Source organism: Columba livia, chromosome 1 (genome assembly GCF_036013475.1).
Source record: "Columba livia isolate bColLiv1 breed racing homer chromosome 1, bColLiv1.pat.W.v2, whole genome shotgun sequence".
Taxonomy (NCBI): domain Eukaryota; kingdom Metazoa; phylum Chordata; class Aves; order Columbiformes; family Columbidae; genus Columba; species Columba livia.
Genome location: NC_088602.1, coordinates 98533434 through 98556044, shown reverse-complemented (window position 1 = coordinate 98556044; position 22611 = coordinate 98533434). Strand labels below are relative to the sequence as shown.

At 43.2% G+C, this 22611-nt stretch overlaps 1 long non-coding RNA gene across 1 annotated transcript; it reads right to left on the bottom strand.

The window, feature by feature from the left end:
- Positions 1-443: 443 nt before the first annotated feature.
- Positions 444-1385, bottom strand: LOC135579917 (uncharacterized). Its single transcript, XR_010473881.1, has 2 exons — positions 1142-1385; positions 444-614 (listed from the first exon to the last, which is right to left on the bottom strand). It is a non-coding gene; the product is annotated as an uncharacterized LOC135579917 (long non-coding RNA).
- Between the last annotated feature and the right edge of the window lie 21226 nt (positions 1386-22611).

The following is a 22611-nucleotide window of genomic DNA, read 5'->3' as shown; positions in this document are numbered from 1 at the left end:
TCTCTTCCTGCCCACTGTAGCGTCATGTTGGCAGGGACAGGGTGCGCATCCTGCCCAGAGCCTTGCTCAGCCCATGAGAGAGAGGCGAGGGCAGAGGTCTGGCCTGAGGAAAGCAGTGCACTTCCCTGCCTCGCTGAATGGGAACCAAGGCGGTAGCCATGTGACCCCTCTGTCCGCCTCAATAGTAGATCAGATCAGACCAGACATCAGTGGCCAGCCAAGCATTTGTAGCTGGTCGAAGCGGCACCGACGATGCAGACAACTGCTTCAGGGATGTGAAAAGATGATTTCTGACAACAGATGAAACTGCTGTGGTGCCTGGGGAAAACGCAGTGTTGTCACTGCATAGGCAGCCAGCGAGGAAAGAGAATTTTTTCTCCACCCTCTACATCTCCTCACCGATCCACCCCCTTTCTTTTTTTTGTTACCAGAAATATTTCAACTGCAATTAAAAAGGTTTTATTAGAGTTTAATTGGTTTGGAGTCCTCACTGTGATTTTGAGTCCTCATGCTGATGTCATCCTGGTTGTCATGGATACAGGTGAAAAAGCTGCTTGAAGTGCAACATCAGCGCCAGGCAGGAGGGGGATGGGAGGCTGGAGGGAGGGGGGTACCTGGGGAGAAACGTGAGACTGAAAATAGGTGAGCAGAAACAGCTGCCATCACCAGATGAGTGTGACTGTAAGAGACAGGGCGAAGGAGTAGAGAGCATTTAACAAAGATATTGAGGTTATGGCATTGCATTCACACTCTTCAGTGGAAGATGGGAAGGCAGGCAGCTCCCTGATTTCAAACACGACAAGAAAAGTCCCCCCCAGACTACTAACAAGTAAGAGAAAATCCCAGGCTGATGCACCTCCACGTGCACAGTAATTAGAAAGACAAGTAGTGCCTTTATTCTGGTTCAATCTGTCTAATAGGTAAGGAGGGAGTAGCAGAAGGGAAAGCATGGGAAAGCAGCAAAAAATCTATATGCTCATGGGACTACGTGTGGTTTTATTTATGCAAAAGACCAGCTCTATGTGTCTGGGAAAGGTAAAGGGAGACTGTGGGACTAAGTAAGCGGTTCATGTGCATCCATATAAGACACTCTAAAGAACTATCCCAGTAACAACAGTAATAATAAATAAAGGAATCCCACCTAAATGAGTTGCAGAAGCAGTTCCTCTGCTGTTCCCATTTTCCTTCTCTCCATCTCCTTCTCTTGCGGAGAAAGAAATTAAAACGTATTTTTCATACAATATCTCTAGCACTCTTTTATGTAATAATCCTCTTTCTGTGAAAGAGGCAGGTCAGCAATAGCTGCAGGCTCCTGCACAATCAGCACTCATCTCATAAAAATCTCCAGCTTTCCCTGGGATTTTCCAGCCACAACCTATTAAGCATTTGCCTGTGACAAGAAGGCACCCTGGGGGAGGGGCTCTTTCAGATGATGCTTGGGCAAATTTGTATTTACTTATGGAGCAGTTGCATGGATTTTTTGGTAACAGAGATAATTTCTTTAAAAAATTATATGTTGGGTTTGCATTAATCTCAATAGGTAGTTATAGCTTAATGAACTATTTAGATTTTCATCTAAATTCGTTATTCTAAGATACAAGTTAAATTTTAAATTGGGGAAGAAGACATGGAGTGTGCTTTCCCTATCTCACTCCCCTCCTTTAACACCTGACTAAAGACATGATTTGGTAAGATTCAAAGAAAGGTCAAACACTGGTCTCCAATGTACGAATACCAGAACAATGAGTTACAGCTAAACTTTGCATTAACACTTGCTTGACTACAAATTTGGTGATATAGTATTTCCTGACAGAAAATTCCTGTTCACTTAAAACTAAATTATGGGTTTCAATACAAATATTTGCTCATAAAGTGATACAGATACTTTGAAACAGTGAAAATGCATTTCTCTTCTAATTATGCAACAAGAACTCTATTTTCTGAGGTTCAAAGTGTCTCTGTATTGCAGTTTAGGCTAACTAGAATGCACACACATGCACAAAGCTATGATTGCAATCAAAGCTAAAAGTCTTGATTTGCATGAATTGATTACCCTCCTTCCTCACTTTTTTATTTTTCAGTTTTTTAGGAAATGTTAGTTCAGAATAGGCGGGGTTTTTTTACATTATTTTTGGCTGAGCCTGCTGCACTTTATATAACCATGAGTGTAACAAGCAAGCTGTTATCAAGATATTTTTTCTTTCTTTCTTTCTGGTGTGCCATCTTGAAGCTGCCTCATTGTGGTGACCACCACCAAGCTCCAGACATGAACATCCTTTTTCAGCAATATCTGTGGAGATCTCTTCAATTCCCATCACACCATTTGCAGCCCCTTCATCTGTGTGACTGTGTGTGACACTGGCAGGGCTGTGCAGGCAGGAGTGTGGTCTGCGGGGGGTCTCAGTGCTCCATCCATGAGAGCACGGGAGGCAGCAGGACTGCCAAAACTCAACCCTGCCCAGGAAATCCAGTGCTGGGGGTCCTCCAGCCACCCCGGAAAGCCACCAGTCTGGTCTCAGAGATAGTCCTCTGAGCTCCCCTGCTTCTCAATGCCCAGGCTCAAGTGCCTATAAATTTTTAATGTAAAACTTAACAGGGCCAGATGCCTGGCTGAGGTACAACTGAGGCTGCTGAGCACCCTCCCTGTATCTCACTCATGCTCTAGTTTGAAACGGAGTTTTTCTTTTTAACTCTGTTTCTCTCAATTTGGCCATAGTCTGAGGTATAGTCCTCCCTCCTACCTAGTAAAATCAATTAACATGCATGAATTTGGGGAACGGAAATAACACATTAACTTCAGAGAGAGAAAGTGACCATGTCATACTGGAGGATGCACAACATGATGTCTCCCGAAGGGAAAGATTCACTGAGAGAAGCAGAGATCTGTTCTGGCACAAGATAACCCAGCCAGGACTGTTTCTTCAAGAGTTCACACCTGACTTCAGCTGAGACCAGGGTCTGTTTTAAAGCACCATGTGCTGCACAAAGTCAAGGGTGTCTCTGAGCCTGCACAGACCTCATGCTGATGGGGCAAAGTCAGATCACAGTTTTAACTTAGCAGGCAACTGGTGCTCAATATCTACCAGCTTTCCCAGTGCTCCCAGCAGCATATGGTCACTGGGAGCAGCCAGGCATCTGCTGTTGCACAAGGCTGAAGATGCTGCCAAGTCTCCAACAGTGCATGGTCACAGCCACCCTGCCCCAAAACTCAGTCTTCAAAACCAGCAAGAAGATGCCACTGAGACACGGGACCTTGAACTGCCTTATGGAGGGTTTTGGGGTCAAAGGAAGTGAAGTGACAGAGTTCGGGATCTGTAAACAAAATTTACATTGGGATTCTTTTGTTCTTCTGGTTATGTTTTTTCCTATTTTTTTTTCTTTCCATAATCTTTTAGACTTAGAGCACAGATAAAATATTTTGCCATACCACAGATAATGGTGGTGTTTTCTTCTTCTGCCTTTCATCTGCTGCGTGGAGCACAGCAAGCTCTGAATAAGTCTATCCCAAACCATACATTAAAAATACATTGTCAATATAAGTCACATATGTGCCTAAAAATGTTTTATACTCCGTTGTCACAAACAACACCTACAATCTGCTGGAAATTAATGGGATAAAAGGATGAAAAACACATCTCTCTAGTTCAGAGAGCATCTGACAGACACCTTGGGTGGGATTTACTTCGCATCACTTAAGATATCCACAGCTCAGCTAGTCGACACAGGTTCACTGTAGTTGAAAGAGAGAAGTAGGCGCATTCAGGGAGCAGCTTTTGTATGTGCTTGCTCTGCTTGACCATCTACATTAGGATGAGATGAATACAGTGGGTGTATTGACTGGGTTCCGTGGACTGCATGTGGTATCCAGGGAGAGCAAATGGAGGCCTGGGCTGAGTGTCTGGATATCTGGCCTGGATTCCCATTCTATTCTTTACATGTAGTTCCATTGCTTACCTCACCTGGGCAGTTTTCCACTCATTTTCTGTTCTTTTAGGTGTGATGTTGCAACAAATCCTTCTGTAAGAAAAAAATTAACGTTGAAACAAGAAGATACTACTAGTATAAACATCATTGGGGAAGCATAGTGGCAGTAACTTCTAATGCACTGAAAACAGCTAGTGTTGAAATTGTGGTCATTCCTTTGTAGCTGTGTTGTCAAACATCCTAAACTTTGAGGTTTTTTAGCATATTAAGTGTCATGAGAATGTCCGCAGATGTCCAGTGTGATAGGTGTGTAATCTAACATTTCTCCTCTCTTTCCTTTTTTTTTTTTTAATTTAAATAAGGAAAGCAAATAAAATAGAACAAATTCAACTTTTAACTATATTGATGTGTACATCTGCATATTCAGACATGCAGTCTTAATTAGTAAAATCCTGATTTAGAACTCTAAGGAGTCATTGTGTTGTGCAGTTGGGGAAGTCAGGTTCAAATACTGTAATCAGCAACCAGTCTCTGGTGAAGTCAGCAAACTTGCTCCCATTTGAATTTGCTGAATTTAGCTACAGTGCTTTACTTCATTTCGAGCTCTGCCTCTGTTCCTTATTCTGTGTGAAATGAAATAAGTAATTTTCAGCTTAGCTTCTCACTGATAGTGATCCGTGTTACAAAATCATCATAAAACAGACACTGTACTCAACTGCAAGAGCTGGAAGCTTGGTAGCTGAGCCTCTGCTGCAGAGACACTCAAGGAAGGGTTTATACATGGCTTCTCAAAGGCATGCCTTCTATAGTAGAAGGATGCTCACAAGTCAGTGATAAAATAACCAAGTGGGCAGCATGGTGGGTGAAACTCCTGCTTTTGTATCTGTTGCCCTTGCTGTTATTTCCCCTCCCATAACCTAAGAAAACAAAACCAACAACCAACCAACCAAACAAAACACCTGAGAAAAAATATCATATAAAATCAACAAAAAACATTTCACCCCCAAATGACAGTGAACCCTATAGGTTAAAGATATCTCTCAATTATTTTTTTTTTTTTTACCAGCAGTTGTCACAGCAGGAAATGGCCACTGTATCACAGAATCACAGAATCACAGAATCGACTGGGTTGGAAAAAACCTCAGAGATCATCGAGTCCAACCCTTAGTCCAACTCTAGTCCATTTACTAGATCATGGCACTAAGTGCCATGTCCAATCTCCTTTTAAAAACCTCCAGGGACGGCGAGTCCACTACCTCCCTGGGCAGGCCATTCCAATGCCTGACCACTCTCTCTGTAAAGAATTTCTTTCTAATATCCAGCCTAAATTTCCCCTGGTAGAGTTTAAGCCCATGCCCCCTTGTCCTGTTGCTAACTGCCTGGGAAAAGAGACCAATCCCCACCTGGCTATAACTTCCCTTCAGGTAGTTATAGAGAGTAACGAGTAACCTCTAAGCCTCCTCTTCTCTAGACTAAACAACCCCAGCTCCCTCAGCCTCTCCCCATAGGTCTTATGTTCAAGTCCCTTCACCAGTCGTGTTGCTCTTCTCTGTACCCGCTCCAGCACTTCAATGTCTTTCCTGAACTGAAGGGCCCAGAACTGAACACAATACTCCAGGTGTGGCCTCACCAATGCAGAGTACAGGGGAAGGATCACTTCCCTTGTCCTGCTGACCACGCTATTTTTGATACAGGACAGGATACCGTTGGCCTTCTTGGCCACCTGGGCACACTGCTGGCTCATGTTGAGCTTCCTGTCAATTAGTATCCCCAGGTCCCTTTCTGTCCGACTGCTCTCCAGCCACTCTGCGCCCAGCCTGTAGCGCTGCAGGGGGTTGTTGTGACCAAAGTGCAGCACTCGGCACTTGGCCTTATTGAACTTCATCCCATTGGAATCAGCCCATTTTTCCAGTCTATCCAGATCCCTCTGCAGAGCCCTCCTGCCTTCCAGCAGGTCGACACTCCCTCCCACCTTGGTGTCATCAGCAAATTTGCTGATGATGGTCTCAATCCCCTCATCTAAATTGTCAATAAAGATGTTAAACAGGACTGGACCCAACACTGACCCCTGGGGAACACCACTAGTGACTGGCCGCCAGCTGGATGCAGCCCCATTCACCAGCACTCTCTGGGCCCGGCCCTCCAGCCAGTTCTTAACCCAGCGTAGAGTACACTTGTCCAAGCCATGGGCTACCAGCTTTTGCAGGAGTATATTATGGGAGACAGTGTCAAAGGCCTTGTTGAAGTCCAGATAGACCACATCCACGGCTTTCCCCTCATCCACCAGGTGAGTCACCTGGTCATAAAAGGAGATCAGGTTGGTCAGACAGCACCTGCCCCTCCTAAACCCATGCTGGCTGGGTCTGATCCCTTGTCCATCCTGAAGGTGCTGTGTGATTCCATTCAGGATGATCTGCTCCATAATCCTGCCAGGCACCGAGGTCAGGCTGACAGGCCTGTAGTTGCCAGGGTCAGCTCTGCAGCCCTTTTTGTGGACTGGGGTAACATTGGCCAATTTCCAATCATATGGGACCTTCCCACTGAGCCAGGACTGTTGGAAGATGATGGAGAGCGGCTTGGCAAGTTCTTCTGCTAGCTCCCTCATCACCCTAGGATGGATCTCATCTGGTCCCATAGACTTGTGAGGATCCAGAGGGCTCGGTCAATCACCAACTATTTTCTCCTGGAATACAAGGGGCCTATTTGGCTTCCTATCTCTGTCAACCACCTCCAGAGATGAGTTGTCCTGAGGGCCACCTGTCTTACTGGTAAAAACTGAGGCAAAGTAGGTATTAAGTACCTCAGCTTTCTCCTCATTTTGTTAACTATATTTCTCTCAAAGTCCAACAGAGAATGGAGGCTTTCCTTGCCCCTCCTGTAGGATTATAATTGCTTGGTTTCACAGGTGGAAATTATTTTGCTTTTCCCTCCTTTTTCTGTCTTTAAATTACTACTTGGAGTGTTAGTCTTTGTTGCTGCAGCCCTTATTGGCACTGTAGGAGACAGTGATTGCCTTGTATCTGAAAACTACAGTGAAATTAAACCTTAATTGGTTGTTTAAATGGTGTATGATATAAACCTTGAAGGGCTTAAAGACAGATATTCCAAATTGGTTTCAGGCTTACTGTGAAGGTCTGAGCATATACACCTTGGATAATTAAAATAAAACACATGAAGCTCTCTTCTAGTAAAAGGGCTGATCATTTAGTATGATGTCATTACTGAAATTACATGAGGAAAACTAGAGAACATTCTCCATGCATGATCTCCTATTTCCTCCCTCTGGGATGACAGGTCATAGCTTATTTATGCATCACAGGCACTCCGAAGAAGAGCGAAAACAAACAGCCAAAATAAATAGATGAAAAGCAGCGACATAAGCAGTTACTCATTTCTTGTAAACTCTCCTAGGGGAAAAAAAAATGAAACCTTTTGAAAATGTTAATAAGAAGGGGCAGGAGGAAAAGATAGAAATAAGTGAGTGGCCATGGCACCAAAGACAGACTCAGCAAGCTTTATGGTAAGCAAACGCCTAACTGGAGAGGTGTAAAACCTTCCAGCCTCACTTTCCAGAGAGTGCTTAGGAGCACGCATACTCCTGGGTGAACTTGGCCCCGAGTCATTGAAGGAATTTCTAACCCAAACAACTGCCACATTCCATATTTCCCATAAAAGGAGCTTTTAGCTGAAACCCCGCATTTGACTTGGCCTGCAGAAACCTGCCTGGTGACTCACCAAGTGGATCCACACCCTCTGTGTCACTGACTTTCCTGGAAAGATGTGATGCAGGAAAAGCGCAAATGGCACAAAAATGTTAGTACAGCTTCAAATGGCTGGGCTGCTCTCAGTTTTGTCTTCAGACCCTAAATAGCAGGGTAATACCTCTGCTGTCAGAAATAAAAGGCATGCAGATCTCACCCATGGCTTCCTGCTCCACTGCAATGGCTACAGGCGGTGTGGTCACACTGGAGTTCAAGGGCTGGAGGGACTCTGGTGGCATCATGACCTGGAGGGGAGCTGGCAAGGAACCCAGGCAACAGTGTGCTCTGCAGTGTTTATAGTCTATAGGGCTGCAATACAAGAGGGACAAGAAGAGATGGAAGAAAGAGAGTAACCAGTGAAAAATCTGCGTTTTGCGGAACTGGTCACAAGGTGATTTTGAATCACAGCGTTCCCTGTGGCAGGTGGCTACAGCAGTATGAAGAGGACTTTCAGAAACTGCTATGGTATTACTTCTCACTAACTATTTGTGCAATATTGATGGAACAGTAGATGATTACAGGCAAGATGGTTTGGTTTTGATATGCCTTGGAAGTATACCAGAATAGAGGCCGTGTATATCTTGAGAATCACAATTCCTGCTCGTAATGTACATTTTCTTCACAGAACTGCAAAATGGTTGGGGTTGGAAGGAACCTCTGGAGGTTATCTGGTCCAATCCACCTGCTCAAGCAGGACCACCTAGAGCACATTGGCCAGGACCACATTCAGGTGACTTTTGAATACCTGCAAGAATAGAGACTCCACCACCTCTCTGGGCAACCTATGCCAGTGCTCAGTCACCCTCAGTAAAAAAGTGTTTCCTGATGTTCAGATAGAACATTTTGTGTTTCAGTTTGTGCCCATTGCTTCTGGTCCTGTCACTGGGCATCACTGAGAAAAGCCTGGCTCTATCTTCTTCGCATCTTCCCTTCAGGTATCTGTACACATTAACGAGACCCGTCCTGAGCCTTCTCTTCTCCAGGCTGAGCAGTCCCAGCTCTCTCAGCCTTTCCTCATAAGAGAGATACTCCAGTACTTTCATCATTGCAGCCTTTCACTCTAGTATGTCTGTGTCTCTCTTGTACTGGGGAGCCCAGACCTGGACCCAGCACTCTGAGTGCTGCTGAGTAAGGGGGAAGGATCACCTCTCTTGTCCTACTGGCATCACTTCTCCTAAGGCAGCCCAGGATACCATTAGCCCCCTTTGCCACAAGGTTGCAATTGCTGTTTCAAGGGGAGAAGAGGAGAGGAGAGGAGAGGAGAGGAGAGGAGAGGAGAGGAGAGGAGAGGAGAGGAGAGGAGAGGAGAGGAGAGGAGAGGAGAGGAGAGGAGAGGAGAGGAGAGGAGAGGAGAGGAGAGGAGAGGAGAGGAGAGGAGAGGAGAGGAGAGGAGAGGAGAGGAGAGGAGAGGAGAGGAGAGGAGAGGAGAGGAGAGGAGAGGAGAGGAGAGGAGAGGAGAGGAGAGGAGATGGGAGGGGAGGGGAGGGGAGGGGAGGGGAGGAGAGGGAAAAGAAAAGAAAAGAAAAGAAAAGAAAAGAAAAGAAAAGAAAAGAAAAGAAAAGAAAAGAAAAGAAAAGAAAAGAAAAGAAAAGAAAAGAAAAGAAAAGAAAAGAAAAGAAAAGAAAAGAAAAGAAAAGAAAAGAAAAGAAAAGAAAAGAAAAGAAAAGAAAAGAAAAGAAAAGAAAAGACCCCACAGTCCCTCCTCAACATTTCACTTTATTATTATTTGCAAAACTTTGGAGAAAACAAATTCTAGTCAGCATTCCGGTAAGCAACTTTTCATTAGCAAAGATGTTATGGAAAAGCGTGCTGACTAAAATTTTTGTTAGAAGTGTTTCAGTGATTTAGTAAAGTGCGCTTTGTGAAAGTCATCGTTTTTTTTTTTTTTTTAATGATCACAGAGTGCATTCAAATGGTGCATTGGTGTGGGAAAGGCACTTTTGTTTTGCACCATTATGTAATTTGATGCAAACAGGGGACTGTCTCTTCTCTTCCAGTGCCCACCCTCTCCCAGCCTCTTCCAGGCACCTTCTTCTCCCAGCTAGTGCCACTGCCACAGCCACATGTATCTCTGAGGGAGGCTTTCAGCATATTCAACATCTCTCAGCCTGCTAGGGCCCAAGCAGGAGAAGAGGGCTACAGAATTTAAAACCAATGTTAGAACTTCTGAGATGTGACCTGAATGCAAACAATGTTATCAGGAAGTGTCTCAGAAGCCACCAGCCAGAAAGATGTGTGTGGGATTTTGTTTCACGTGAAGTGAACCATTGTGCTCTGGACCATGGGCATCTGTGTTGTTCTTGGGCAGTAACCACAACACTGTGCAAGCATGGAGCTCGTTCCTGAGGAGAATGCTATCAAACCAATTAATCAGATCTATGACCTCCTGAAATTGCCTTTGACCATGCTCTGATTTGCCTACATTTTGTGGTTCTACATTTGTACCAGGCTGTCCTCTGACTGTTTCCTACACCCTTTTCCACTAAACTTGGGAATAAAAAGAAGCACACGTATTTTTAAAAATAAGCACAATGGTCCTAGGATTGTCCATATTACATTATTTAGAAAAAATTCTGTCACTGACCTAAGGTGATCTGGCTTTTATGTACAACAGCTACTGCAACAGATGAGAACAAATTGTTTCTGAGATTCATTTGTTCTTCTGTGTAGCACTACTGAATGCCATGCCCTTCCTAAAAGCCTCATTTATAGGGCTGCAGTCCCAGGATCAGGATCATACAGTTCGTAACAGCTCTGTTGGAGAGATAATTTTTCCAGGCAACAGTAAAACACCAGACTGCAGTCCTTTACTGGAACAGACTGAGGCACATGTAGGTTATTGAAGTCTGAGGTTCAAGCTGGGACAGCAAGGGCTTTAGGAAGAAACGGAGGCTCCTCTAAGTCTCTTGGAAGTGGATGCTGCTCATGGGAAGATTACATATTTCTGCTTTAGTCTCAAGGTCCCCTCCTGAGCACTCCATCCATGCAACAAAGGCCACTTGCTGCCCCCACTTGAAGTGTCCTCTGCAGCCTGAAGGCACATGCGTGAGGTGTCCTGCTGCACTGAGGGACCCTGTGGCACACAGAAGATGCTATCAGTGGCAGTGGTAAACACATAGTATCATTCACAAACCCTCACCAGGTCTTCTGCTTGTGATCTGCAAGCAGTACTTGTTTTTTGGAGAAAATACGCACTGGTCTTAGCTTTCTGAAACAACTTTTTTCTTTTTCTTTTTTTTTTTTCCCCTCCTTTTTTGAGAGAAAGAAGAGGGGATGCAGGAGAGCTTGAATGTTAGACACAGCAGTAGTTTGGCCTCTCCTTTGGTCACTGTAATAAGAGGCCACCTGGCCTGGAAAGCCCTGAGACACACTGCAGATCAGCAAAGACAAGACAATGCCCTTCCTGAATGCCCAAATGCTCTCTGGCTAGAGAAGTCTCTAACCTTATCATTCGTCCTTTCCTCTGAGTATGTTTAAGATCTCTACTGTGTATGTGTCATACACCCTCTTCTTGCAGTAGTTTGATGAGGCTGAATTGAAGCCTTCTCAGATATAGTGATGTCTCGATGGTGTCTTGTTTCACTCATTCCTTGTTCCATGGCCTTAACCTACCTGTGAAATATCACAGCTCTTCTTTCCTGATGACCTGAATGCATTCCATTCGGTAAGGCTGCACTATGGAGAGCTTTTGAAGAGCAGTAATAATGAAACCTCTCTAGTGCGTTTTATCCACTGAGTAAAACACAAACTTGTGGTGGTTTTATCATCTCTTCTCTACCTGGGCATGAAACATCAACATACAAAACTGTTAAGTGTTCTGTTCCTCAAAGCTTTCTTCAATCAACAAACCCTGACACCTGTAAGGGATTAAATTCACATTATTTGTGACAGACAAAGCCGTAGCTAGAATTTGGCCACAATGTCATCAGAACAGCTTCTTTAGCTTCTGGATGAGGCAAAGCATGTGTGTGTGTGTTTTAAATTTGAGGCAGCCCTTGAATTTCTTAATTTGTGCTCCTTTAGACTCTTTTGTCTGGGACCTCCATGTCTCTGACATGCTACAAAGTAAAGGATTTCAGACTACTGCAGTAGGCAGGTTTTTGTGACTTCTGCCCCTCTTGGATGACTATTTCCATGGGCACTGCCATTGTTAAAAGATTCAGGAGAGAAGGATTCACACTCTGTTTCTAACACTTGCCTTCCATTGCATCCACTCAATTGCTCTGCTTATAACAGTCTCTGCAAGGGAAAAAAAAATCCTTTAGAAATACGCCACTATTCTTTCTATCATCAAAGAAACCAATTTCACTCAGAGCCTTATTAACAGTGGAGATGGAAGTGGAACTCTTACAGCAAAAACCCAGCAGGCATCATATGCTTGCTTTCTGGGGTTTTTCTTAGTTGGCTGGTTGGTTGGCGTTTTTTCTTATTAATGCTAATCGCATACTGCTTATTGTTTTGGAGGTTTGTTTGTTTGTTTGTTTTGTGTTTGGGGTTTTTGTTTGTTTGTTTGTTGTTTTATTTTGTTTTGTTTTTTAAGAGTCTGATTAGAACAAAAATAACCGATATTAGCATTAATTGAGAAAAGTTAATTTCACAATGCAGACAGGTAAATGACCTGTTCAGGACAATGCAAAACTGATGAAAACCAGATACTTGCTACTGTTTTCAGAGGAAGGCATTATAGACTGTTAATTCTGCATTATGTATAATTAATTATGCATCTATTTTTCTTCTACCAACAAAACAGGATTGCCTAAGAATAAATTTTATTTCATTCTTTCTGCCTTATTACCAAGTCATCATGGATGATAGTTGAATATCTATGAATTTTCCATGCTTTTCTACCCAGCTTCTGGATTTGCCATTGACAATATGTGTGTAAATTTAATATATCTCACAAAAAAGTTTTGTTTTACACTAATAGACTTAATAAGTCTCTTTTAAATAATCGTGAAAGTGAGATTTCAGAAGAGGCGGATAAATAAATCTCATTATTTTAATTTTAAATTAATCTATACTGTGCTTTGATTTTGACAGTTGTGCTTTTTTATGGCCTAATGCATAACACAGTTTGGGCAATTTGGCATACAATAAAAGGAACAAAATTAAAACCTAAAATGCTATAGACCTTTTTTTCCCTCTTTGTTACACCACTAGAACCTGAGGTGTTCATTTTAGTCTCAAATTTCTGATGGGGACATGTTTTTTACACATAGCTGAGCATGGAAATAATCTATCCTTATTTTCACCCAATTGCTATCACCCCTCAGATTAATTCTGAAGGATGGGCCTTGACATCTGTCTTAGTTGTCCTTTTGAACTTTCAAATTATAATTCATAAGACACTTTGTAATAAAATACTAACATTTTTAGTGTGCTTTTTCACAAATTTTTGAAGAAGCCTTAATTGTCAATGTATTATCTCTCTGTTATTGTAGGGCTGACAGCTTCCCACTTCCATCTTGACCTTTTTGCTAAGAAAGCCTTGCTGAAAGATAGGGTATTTTCACCTGAGAAGTGAGCAATCTTTACCTGTACAGATGACTTTGAGGATCAAAAATAGTTTGTGGCCAGCTGACTTAGGCTGAGGTGGAGGTGAGTATGGTCACATCTGTCTATATACACCTGTGTAACCCTCTCATTTTTGCTCACAGAAGCCACACCAAGTGTATTTTTTTCCCCTGGAAAGTAAAATTCATGCTGAAGAACTAACCTAGCCTCAGCTATGTGCACTTTTCAGAGGACTTGATGATGACTGTCAGCAAGTTTTTAATTCTTCTTTTTCATCCTACCTGTTTGCTGGGGCTTCTTTTATGAGGAACCTCAGGGCATATGAAAAGGTAATAATGTCTTCTCCTTGGTGTTTGCTGGCCTGAAAGAGATATAGGAGTTCAACAAAAAAGCACTTAAATGGTGTTAAAGGAATTGGTATTAAATACCGTGTTCAGGTAGAGACAAGGAAAAATCAGAACATCCATTCCAAAACCCACTGCAGTAGGTTCTGCGACAAGTGTCACCTTCAGGCTTTTCCTAGGTCAGACTTCTCCTCTCCTTTTTTCTGAGCCCTTTCATGGCTAGATGCTGCCCTGAGGAGTGAACACAAGTTAACACCAAAGAATCACCTCATAATTCAGGTCTGTGACAGAACGTGGATGTGCTTCTGAAAACTGAAGCCCTCTGAGACCTGGAGAGCTTGTGGTTTGGCCCATGTTTCCTTCACATTATGGCTATTCGTCCATGGTAGCATTCACACAGCTCCCACCCAACAATCAGGTACTGTTTCTGCTTTCCTTACAGCCGAGCAACCACTGCCCCCAAGTGCCCATTCAGAAGCTATTTTTTAAGCTGGGGGTTCACAAGGTTTTGCCTGTGTGTGACATGGGCTAGCAGTGAGGCCATCTCACAGGCTGCTGTTTGAGCAGCCTCAGCCTGGCTAGCTCTGGCAGCTGCTCACATGGCTGAGTCATGTCCTTTAGGACAACCCATTTTCTCCCCACTGAACACCTATTACCTCTCAGAAACCATGATTTTTTAATGTCTCTGTTTCCTATGGTATTACCTTTATACCCTGCATAGTGAAAACCAGTTCCTTGAAAGCCGCTTCATTGTCAGGATCAGTGCCAGACTACCAGGAAGCTTTGGTCTTCTGTATACTAAAAAAGTAGGTTTTCTTATGTTTCCATAGAGAGTAATGGCTCTGTGTCATCTAGCATCATTATACCTTCTCCTTGCTTTTCAAATCTAATCAAAGGCACTCTTTTTACTTGGGCAATATTATTCTTCAGCATTCATTTCCCCAGGAAAAAGAAATTTCCCCTATAAGGCTTAGGTCCTTTCTTACTTCAGCAATTATCTCCTTCATGATTTCTTGCTGCCTTATTAACAGCAACTCTTTCCAAGACTCTAGCTTTCCCAGACTCCTTTTTTTTTTCCTCTTTCCTTCTTTTCCAGATGCCTCCTCCAACTTCCCATCCTCATGTCCCTTCAATTTATGAAGTTTCTTTCCATGCTCACCTGTGTTCTCCTGCCCCTGTTCGCTTGCAGAAGATACTTTCTCTTCTGTCTTCCTTCCAGTCTCCTCCACAACAGTCTCCACACTACAATGGTCCTCCCTCTTCTCCAATCCCTTCCTGCTCTTGCTTGACTCCCTCCTCACGGGACTGATCCTGATCCTCGTGATGTCTCCCATGGTGTTTGTCCTACTGCCAGGGTCACCCGCTTGGTTTGTCAGCAGCTCCAGGGTGGCTCTCCACCAGCGTAAGTCCATGCAGTGGCATGAGTCGCTCTGTGTGTGCTTAGCTGATGGCCACTTTGCTGTTGCTTGTGTGGCATCCTGTGGCTCTCTCCATCAATTTTTGGACCAGGAGTGTTGAATATCCGCTTATAAATGCTTGCAGGTGTCCTGCCTGTAGCAGCACAAAAAGGTGTAGCAGCCAAGCCCCTCCAGTCTTCAGCCTCTACTAGCCCCTCAGACTGGGGACCTCTGAGTCCCACTTTGCTTTGTGTGAATCGGCCCCTTCCCCAGCTGTGGATACACTGCACAGGCAGGAGTCTCACTGCTGTTCTTCAGGCTCCAAGGTTGGCTTGATTATCATCAACCAGGTAACCTGGCCTCCATCAGGCCATTATTGGTGCTGCTGCACAGATAATGAGGTGTGATTTAACCTGATCAGATCTGTGTCTTTTTCTTTCATTACCATTCCAGATTTCTCCTAAGCCACAATAGAAAGTACTTTGAAGAAGCTTCCCAATTTTAAACTGGGACAAACTGGAAACATTGGTTTTGTTGTTCCCAGGGCCTACAGTGCCCATTCTTGCTCATTATTGTCTCAAGTTACATTTCATAATCTCAAGGACCCATGACAGGCAGTGCACTTGTGGGTGATGCCTGAGCTTTCTGAGTGGTTAGAAATTATGGCCACAGTAGTGGCGCTCCTTAGCATCATGCCACGCATGTCGGGATCAGTGAGAAATTCATTGCCTAGCATGTGGTACTCCTTTATTCAAATGCGTTGAAGGTAGTTAAACATATTCATTTAGTGTGCATAATGCTTGCTTTGTATTTAGGATAACTATATGTGAATGGATCGATGGTATTTGAATCTCAGGCATCTGATATGACAGTAAAATAAAACAGGCCATTAATACACACTACAACAATATTTACTTGAAATGAAGGATGGAAAGAAAATAAGAGAGACCACAATAATGCTTTCAAGCCCCAGAAGATTTGTGATTCGTGCTAGCTTGGCTGTAATAATCTTCTGTGTCTAGGCTGATGTTTCCATCAAAAATGTTGGCATGAAAACCCAGGAAAAAATTAGATGTCAGTAAGCTAAAAGCCATTTTTTTTCCTCTGTGACAGAGACAGCCTAATTCTGATCCCTTATCGCTACTAGAAATTCAGAGCAACTGATTTAAGAGTTCAGTTTGTAATGTGTACACACATATTAGGAAAAACATATGGAAAAGCTTTCTCTATTCAGGGCAGTGAGTAATGCAGCAGTGTCTGGAATCCTCTCCCACGCACAGAGTGATGGAGCAGAAACCCTGCTGGTAGGCTGAGCAGGGAAAAAAAAGTCTTGTTTTGTTAATGTGATACTTTGCAATCAGGTCAGCAACACTTCTGAGGCTGTTCTACCAATGACTCCCCAGTGGTATGATGGCTTTCAAAGCCTGCCTGGAAGCAGCAAATAATTGCCAGCAGCCAAAAGAAAATTTTAAGAAAAGAACAGGAGAGAAAACACGAAATCAGGTACCTACCTGTTCTACCCATAAGGCAGCTGAGAGCCCTGCAGCATGTGGTGCTCAGGGAGGAGGTTTTCCCCTGAAAACCTCCAGAAGAAAGTTCTTGGGCATATTGCTGAGAGCTGCTGAGCAGGCCCAGTCTCGCTCACAAACTGGCCACTCTCTTTCCACCTCTTGCTTTGTCTTACCTTCTGATTACTTTTGGGTTTTACTTTTTAACCTCTAAGTATGCAGAATAAACCCACCGATTTCATGTGTTGTTTTTATTGAAGCCAAATCACCAGTGGAAAGTGAACTTTGAACCGAGACTGGACCATATATGCACTCATATAGGCTAGAGAAATACACCTTTATTTTACATCTTGAATTCTCTCCTTCCTAAGGCAAAGGTCATTCTATTCTGGAAGTTTTTCTAATGTGAATAGAAAAGACCTATGTGAACTCCAGGTGCACTTTCATACTGTATTGATAGTGTGCTGTAGAAATTTGAAATTAACTTTTCTTCAGATTTTGTAGTTGGCATTTTTACTTTCCACCAGCTCACTTTCAAACTATTTCCAGCCCATAAGTGACTGAGTTTTGCTCAGCCTGAGTATTTGAGATGTACCTGATGCGCCTGAGATATGGCACAACTATAAGAGACAGGGAGGAATGAAACTGTTGGGAAGTACTTTTCTCATTGAAAGCTCTTTTATGAGGCTTGGTGAAACAGTGAAAAGTGTCTTGCTTGCCAGTGCAGTCAGGACATATTATGTTGCATAAGCAAGCCTGATTGCCTTTCCCTAGTTAAAGTGGGGCTCTTCCCTAGCACTGTCAGGAGGTGTTATTTCCAGAACTGTGAGCCTGTTGGTTATCCATTTGTGTTTCACACATACCCTGCTTTTCTAAACAGACAAGCCTATTTCCAAGCAGGCCGAGTCTCATTAACTGCATAATCCAGAAAAGAAACATGCATTCATAATTTATGCATAGCTGAAAAAGCAAATGTAAACTCTTAAGCACTCTGTATTACAATTTGGCTTTGGTTATGTTACATGATGGTATGAGCTTTTGAACAAATGAACTGCAATGCTCCTTTGTTTCATGGTATCTGAGCATTTGATAGCATTAGAGATTTTCCCCCTTTCCTAGATTGCATCTAACTGACTTTCTAACGTACTTACTGTCAAAATGAGGATTGAGCTGTGTGACGCACACTACCTGTTCTTTCTCTATACTGCACTGACCTGTTTGCAGGCCAGATTTAACACAGATACAACAGCAAGCTTCTCAGACAAATAATAGATTGCAAACTGTGTGTTAGCCAACATTTTATTCTAGTCTTGTAGCAGCAATACTGTAAACGGGAACATGTCCTTCACTGTATCTTAATTATATTCGAGTTTCCCCAACTAATTGCCAGTTCATTTACGTAGAGATGACAGCCAAGGTACTGTAGATTAAAAAAGACCTTATGTTCACTTTCTTATTGGTGTCCTGCTTCTCATTCACAAACATTGAGGGACCTTTCTTCTTCCTCACTGTCCTGGTTCCCCTTGTGCACCTGACAGATTAACTGCTGGCTTCCTTGCTGCCTTCCAGGTCTGGGGTCATGCAGAAATACCTGTGAAACATTCATCAAAAACCTCAGATGTTCCTGTCTGAGTTCATCTTCTGTTCGAATGAGCTGCAGATCACAGAGATGTTGTGTGTGTTTCATTAACTTTTAATCAAATCTAGACACTAGGTTTCTCTACTAGAATTTTCCTTAATGAACGACCTGACTATTCACTACCAGCCAGCTTTTTCTGCTCTGAACTCTACTCTGCAGAAATTATCCTGTAAGGTGAATTGCATAGTAGCTTGTGACAGGTATAATCATCTTCTTTCCCTTCCCTTCTGGCAAAAGACAAAGCCAGGCAAATATGTAAAGCATTGAAACTGGAATTGTTTCTCTAGGATATGACCAGTGGAAAACTGGATTAATTCAGACCTGTGTCTGATAATAAAAGGAAGAATCTACAATTATCCACATAGAGGATGATGCAGAAAGCAAGCAGGGTCTGGTTTTGAACCTGAATTTGTAGGGCACATTCAGCTTTTGGGCCATGCTTATACTCAGGATTTAAAAGAAATTCGAGGCTGTTATTTAGCAGTGTGAGGTCTTAGCTCTCCTACCCCATGCACCTTGGGAACAGTCCCATGAGGAAAAGCTGGTGGCTTCAGCCTGCAGGTGGCACGAGGAGAGCACTGATCTGGGTGGGAAATGCACATTGGCACAGAGATGCACAGAGATCCCAGAGGCCAGCAATAATCGAGATAATTTCCTAAGTTTGCTACAGATTCAATTCAGCCTTCACATCTCACAGTGCTGTAGCAGCCCTCAGCTGACTTGAAAGAACTGCTCACAAACACATTTACCATCAGTGATATGCTTAGAGCGGGGAAGAAGGAAGGAAGGAAGGAAGGAAGGAAGGAAGGAAGGAAGGAAGGAAGGAAGGAAGGAAGGAAGGAAGGAAGGAAGGAAGGAAGGAAGGAAGGAAGGAAGGAAGGAAGGAAGGAAGGAAGGAAGGAATCAGACATATTAGTTTCAAACAAGAATATCCTTCTCCAGGTAAGACTTGGCTAAAAATCATCATAGCTAAAGAAAAAAAAAATATGAGAAGAAAAGGTATTCTCCAGTGAAGAGCAAATACATGCAAAAGGAATTAAGCCACTTCTAATTTGGCACACATAGTGTTTAAGCACTTGTCACTGCCCAGCGTGCAACCACAAATACGTGGGTTTATCATTACACCAGTGAGATACAGGAACATAGCTGACTATATGTCTATTTTGGGGACTGAAAGTCATTTATATGTATTTTAGCATCTTCTGAAGTTGCAAGCCATGAATGCTGAAAATAAATACTTCTGTATTAAGAAAACTTCACAGTGCCACAGCATCAGGCCCATAGGGCATCATAGGCCAGCGACCAGAGAGGAAGGACATGCATTGAATAAGGGGCACTGAAAATTGCTGGGACTTTTATCTCCCATCTTGGCCCTTCTCTTCTTCAGACCCTTTAGCTTTCAAAATCTCTGAGTCCTGGCAGTTAAAAAATCTGCTTAGGTATAGAGAGGTAGGCACTGGTTCATCAAGGTCCTTAAGGATATCCTGATCATGTTCTGAAACTTTTGTCATTCACCAGAATAAGAATCAGAGAAGACCACCTCACTGGGCTGCTCTAAGTTTCTCCTTTTTAGCTGACATCACACTCTATAGAAGAAGAGAAGAACAGAACAACCTCCTTTTTTTTGCCTCAGGAGAAGGAGTTAATGTATAGAAAGAGGCATTTTTAAATTTTTTCAATGTTAGCTGTTTCAGAGAACAAAAGTCCTGACATCAATCCCACTGAAAAACCTTTAATCAAAGGAAATTATATTTTTAAAAAAATGACAAGGCTGGTCTAAGTGGCATTTCGTTTGGCATGACCATAATTTCGCTCTTTGTCATTATTGTGGTCACCAGAATAAAAGGTTTCACGGTGCATTAATGTTTTTGGTTTTTCACTAAGCCAAACCAGTGATGCAACTATGCTTTTTTGTGTCCAATGTACATCAATATAACAAGGTATTGACTGGCACCTGGAGTTCACTGTTAAGGGTGGAGAAAAGCATCAGATCAAATCAACTTGCAAACATTTATTGGTGGTGTTACTTGCAGGGAGCTTTGAGGGGAATACTGCCAGACCATAATTTTGGAATTCACTGACTGATCCACAATACTAAATATTGAGAACATGGAAGTTCTCTGGGTCTGTTTCTGAAAGCACATATGGTAGCGACTGGCAGCCTTGGTTATGCACAAAATGACTACAGCTATGAACACCCAAAAGACTGTAAGAGAAACAGCATCAGCAGCCTGACAGCATGGGCTGCAGTGTACCCTGCTGCAGAGGGAGATGGACTGCAGGGACGTCCTGGGGAATGGGAGCGGATTCCCCATCACAAAGCTCTGGCAGTCACCACAGTCATTTTTGGGTTACAGATACCTATAACTCCACTGGAACGAGTATATCTATACTGCTGTAATGGGGATCCAGAACATCTGTCCCTGTCTCTCCCACTTGCTTGTGCAAAACACATCTTGGAGTAGAGGAAGCAGCAAGGACATTGGAAATGGGTTAGGGAAGGGATGGGACAGAGTGCAAGTCCACTCTAAGCAATCTTCCTTTTACATGAGGCTTTGAGTGAACCTTGCTTTGGTGGTGTCAAAAGTGGCCCTCCACAGTTTTTAGATAGGTCCAAGATGTACAGGATTCAACAGTGTGAACTCTTTCCTGATCCTCTCCTTCACCTCTTCCCCACTGCTTTGGATGTTCATGGGCACATCTTTCAAAATACACACTCCAATCCTTTCAAGTCAGAAAGCTTTTTTCCTTTCTCCTTCTGTCTTCTACTTATGACTTGCACAGCTATTTTATTTATTTTTACATTCCTTTATATCTACATAATATCTCTTCTTTACCTTAGTCCATACTGATGTGCCCTTTATACAGCATCCACTGTTGAGGAAGTAAATATCCAGGACCCATAAAAAAACAAAATTCAGCTCAGGTGTGGGGAATGCAGAAGGCTTTACATTTGCAGCAGAATTACAGCTGCAAAACAGAAGTAGCACCAGCAGGAACTGAAGATTTCCCTTCACCCATTGCTGGTGCAATTATAGCTGTGAATGGCTCGGGAAGAGATCCATCAGACCTCAAATAACAAACCAAATGAGGGTAGCATTCTCATGTTTGTGTTTTCTTTTCTCTTCCCCTTGCTATTTATTTGCTTCCATCTTGCTTGTCATCCATTGCCTCCAAGCGCACCCAGCCCTCGTTCTTAATGGAGCGTCTCCTTTAATAATGTAGTCTGTGCAAATTGCAGCCTGGCAAACTGCAAACTCATCAGGGTAGCAGCGGCACAACACAAGTAGGTGCTTTCCTCTTGTAATCCTCTACCGTCAAAGAAGCCAATAAATACAAAATCTTCATTTACTTTGAGACACCCTATGGCAAAGCAGATCAGGCTGCTCTTTTCTTTCGTTACAACTGTGTCTTCTCTCTGCAAGATTAACAAGCATTACTGTGGATTTGGGGTATCTGTACTGTCAGGAATCGCTTGCAGCCATTACTAGCCGAAGTGCGGCAGCACAGCAATAGCTGTTACACTGCTCATCAAAACGAGCAATCTGTGCTTCTTCCTCACCATTAAAACAATCAGTGCTGCACCCTGAATTGGCCGTGTCAGTGCCTGTCACTTGATACATGCATGATGTGGAAAATTGTGCTTCTAGGAAACTGTTCTTTTTCTTCAGGGAAGACAAGATGACGCTGTGAGATAAAGGGACAGTTTACTAGATGGCACTGATTTAATGATGTTAATAAACCACCACTATTAGTCCAATTACATAAGAGCAGGTTAGCCTGCCAGCCCTAATACCAGAAGATGATAAATGCAGATTAATTTCAACCTCTTTACCTTATTCAGTTCTCCAGATAGAGAATGAAATGTCTGAGTTTATCTTTTTGTAAATGGCTCTGCTATAGTTTAATTCTGACTTACAAAGGGCTTTCTGGCAGCAAAGGAAATCTTTTGCTCTCCCTTTAAGTGGGGCTGAAATTGCTTTCATCTTGCAATTACTTGTAGGCTGAAAGGTGACAACTTAAGGTGGTTTTTCCAGGTTTCTGTACTGGAAATATTCCCTTAGAAATGCAGAAGGGAAGCAGTGCTTTGCCTGTCTCAGAAGTGCTACTTTTTGTTTTGGTCTGTTCTCCAGCAGTTGTTTGGGAAGATACCCAGCCCGCTGGTTACTGCTGCAATGTTGCCGGGCAGAGTGTGAGGGAGCCAGCTGTTTTTGTGCCATCATCTTATGGCAAGGTGCTGAACAAACAGAACAGTGTCACCATAATAATAACTGTATCATTAGCTGTAGAGGCACCACACAGGATCTGAGCTGCCAAGCCATACACTTCCCAGGCACAAACACACATACACATGCAGAGAGATGACATGTTGCCCCTGGTGTCAGGGCTTCTGCCCATGGCTGACCCCACAGGCCTGCTCACAGAGCTACATTCCCGTGCTCCCAGGACTCCGAGACTCTGCTAGCATGGCCCACAGTGAGGCAGCGATGAGGGGGGGCAGTACTCATGGGCCCATATCATTCC